Source organism: Octodon degus, unplaced genomic scaffold, assembly GCF_000260255.1.
Source record: "Octodon degus isolate 3935 unplaced genomic scaffold, OctDeg1.0 scaffold00056, whole genome shotgun sequence".
Taxonomy (NCBI): Eukaryota; Metazoa; Chordata; class Mammalia; order Rodentia; family Octodontidae; genus Octodon; species Octodon degus.
The window spans coordinates 10,347,245-10,350,579 of record NW_004524632.1 but is presented as its reverse complement, the minus strand read 5'-3'; positions in this window follow the sequence as shown (position 1 = coordinate 10,350,579).

Here is a 3,335-nt window from a genome sequence, read left to right as displayed (position 1 = left end):
CATCCATCCATCCACCCATCCACTCATCCATCCATCCATCTACCCACCCAACCATCTCCATTCATCCATCCATCCATCCACCCACCCACCCATCCATCCACCCTTCTACCCATCCATTTGTCCATCCATCCATCCATGCATCCATGCATGTATCTATCCATGCATCCATCCATGCATCCATCCATCCATCTATCCATCCATCCATCCATCCATCCTTCCCTGAGTGCTTAGTAGGTGCAGGCTCTGCCTTTGAGGCTGGCTGACACAGTGCTGGTCCTCCATACTTGTCAGTAGTGCCTTGCTTAATCCTGGAGACAAAGCATGAACAAGGTGCCGTTATTTCCTCCACTTTATAAATGGGGACACTGCCCAAAGTTGAGAGCTAGGATTGGGTGGGACCAGGTCCCAAGCAAGGCCTTCAAGCTCCCATGCTGCCTGGTCAGCTCATGTTTAGGACCTTACTACTGCTAGGTTCAGGGGAGACCAAAAAATGTAAGTGATCCCCACCCTCTAGATGTGCAGAACTAGAAAGAGAGCTAAGACACAAGGTCTCTTCTTCCTCAGTAAGGGGCACAGGGGATGATAATGTTAGTGACAATAATGAAATACTATTATTGTCAGTAACAGCAACCACGGCCACTGACGGAGCATTTGTGAGACACCCAACCACCACATCAAGCATCTTACAAAACTCAACTTAGGTATGACTGCCTCGGAAGGTTGGCATCATGACTATTTTAGACTGCAGAGCAGAGTGGTTGAGTCAGCTGTCCAGGATTATGTGCAAGGACAAAGATTTGCATACAGCACAGTTATTCTGACCACCGTGTGACACTACCCAGTGTCCAGGTGGAGAGAATAAAACTTGTCACAGAGGGAGAAGTGATTTGCTCAGGGGACACAGAAGGTTCCCTGCAGCTGGTGGCATTTGCCTTGGGCTGTGGAGTTTGAATGGGACCTGAGGGCACAGGGCAGGGAGGTACATGTGTGGGGTCCCCAGGGAACCCACGGTTGGTGGTTCAGCTGGCTGGAACAGCAGGTGCCTGCTAGAGAGATAGATGGGACAAACTTAAACAGGAGGAAGGGATTGGACAATGGGGAGCTTCAGCCCTCCCAGATAGCTTGGGACTTCTCCCACAGGCAGTGGGAGGGCTGGGCAGGATTGAAGCCCAAGGATAACATGACCAGAGTGGCATTGTAGAAAGTTTCCCTGGGTGGCAGAGATACAGGTAGAAGACATGGACAGGGTCTCAGTGAAGACAGTGGGGGTGGCCAGGAAGGGGAGTACCTCAGTGTGGGGGAGACCAGAGAGGACTGGCTATGGCAGGGCATGAGGGGAGTGAGCACCACCCCAGAGCTCACCCTCCTGCCAGCACTTCCCTAATGAGCGAGAATGGTGTCTCTATTAAGTATCTTCCCTCTGGCCTTGCCAAGAAGCGATGAAAGGTGGGCTGGATCTTAGAGCTACTCAGGGCTCCCGGGACAGGATCCTGCAGGTGGGCCTGGCAGATGGGGCTGCTAGTCTGGCAGAGGAGACAGGAGTGTTCTGCTGTGGCTGGGGTGGGTGGATAACATGTCAGTGCCCTGCAGTGCCTGGAGCGAGGCGCTTCTGACTCACTAGGCTTCTTCCTAACTGTGCTGGGCAGTGATTCCACGTACAATGTTTCCACCACATTCTTTGCTTGATAAACACAATAGGCAGGCCAGGTGAGAACTTTGGTTCTAAACTCCTAGCCCTGTTCTGTCCAATAGGGTAGCCACCAACTACATATAGGTAATGAATTCTTAATTAAGTTGTATGAGACAGAATGGGAAAACAAATACCAGTTTTGTAATTGCCCTGGCCCATGGGGGTTATCCTGTCAGCAGCGGAGCATGACCAGCGTGGAGAAGGAGACGTCACGGTGAGTCCTGCCAGGCACGGCCTCCTTAGACTGCTGGACTGGAAGGTGTTTTTCCACCTAGCCTCTCCCATTGTACTGACAAGGAGTCTAAGATCCAGTGGGAAGGAAAGATTTGCTCACGGACACAGAGCCAGCAGGTGGGAACTGAAGCCAGGCATTTGGGTGCCAAGCCCTACGGGTAACTTCGAGCGCTTTCTGTTTTCTCCAAGCATGGGGGTTTGTGATGATTTCAGGCTCATAAACATTTCCCCTTCTCCTCCTCCACCAAGGACGTCTTGCAAGGCTTTCCTTGGAAGATGGTGCCCTTTAAAGTGTAGTGCTGCTTACCCCTGAATCTGCACACGCTAGGTGCGTGGCTTTATGAGAGTTGGCTTTACTCAGCTCTTATAGATGGTAAAGAAGCCAAGGTGTAGACTTGGCCTAATGCCTGGCGCCACTGGACCAGCACTCCTGGAACGTCCCACATACGGAGAGTCTTAGAGGACTCAGCCCTCCTATGGAAATAGTGGATTTCACTAATCCTGGCTTACAGGCAGGTGTAGGCAGGCCCACCAGGAGCAAACGGGGCTCTGGCAGGTAGGATGTTCGGAGGAAATACCACACGTGTCAGGAATCCTCCTGGAGTGGGACTGGGAAAGGAAGGATGCGTTTCCCAAAGATGCAACATTCCTGGGGGTGCTAGAAGATCTGGCCCCTTGTCTGGGGGTGGTGGTGGGTACAACTGCTCTTTCAGGAAGCCTGGCCAGAGGGTGGCACTTCCCGAAAGACCCAGGAGTAGGGCTCAGCGGCTGGGGCATAGGTACTGTGTGGACCCTGAACTGCACTGAATACATTTCTTTCTCCCTTCTATGGAAAACTTTTACCATATGACACAAAAAGGGCTCTTCTAGGCTATAACTGGGAAAATCATCAATAATAAAACAATTCTAGTTTTGGATACATGATCTCCATGTGGCCGGACAGGAAGTTCTTGAGACCTTTCGTTGCCCGTCTCTTAGAGCCCCTGGCCAAGCTAATGCTACCTGCAGGTCTCCTCCAGCCCTGGAAAGTGAACGCTCACCAAACGGGCGCCTCGCACAGAGGAAAGGATCGGAGGCTTTGACTTCACGAACCCCAGGCTGGGCGAGAACCTCAGCTCTGCTGCTGATCTTCCAGGTGACGCTGGAGGATCTCCTGGTCCCTCTGTGTCTCAACCTCCTCCTTCAGAAACAAGGGACCTCCTGGGGTCACTGAGACACAACACGTGTCGCAGGGCCTGTCCATTCTAAGTCCTGTGTAGATACCAGTCACACAATATCTGCTTTGGCAAGAATTTCCCCTTTCTGGTTTTCCCCAGTGTCGGTGGCAGCTGAGTCACTTCTGGGGCATTCTGAAGGCCGGGTTGAGAAACAGCAGCAGCAGCAGCAGCAGCAGGAACAGCACAGGGCAGCT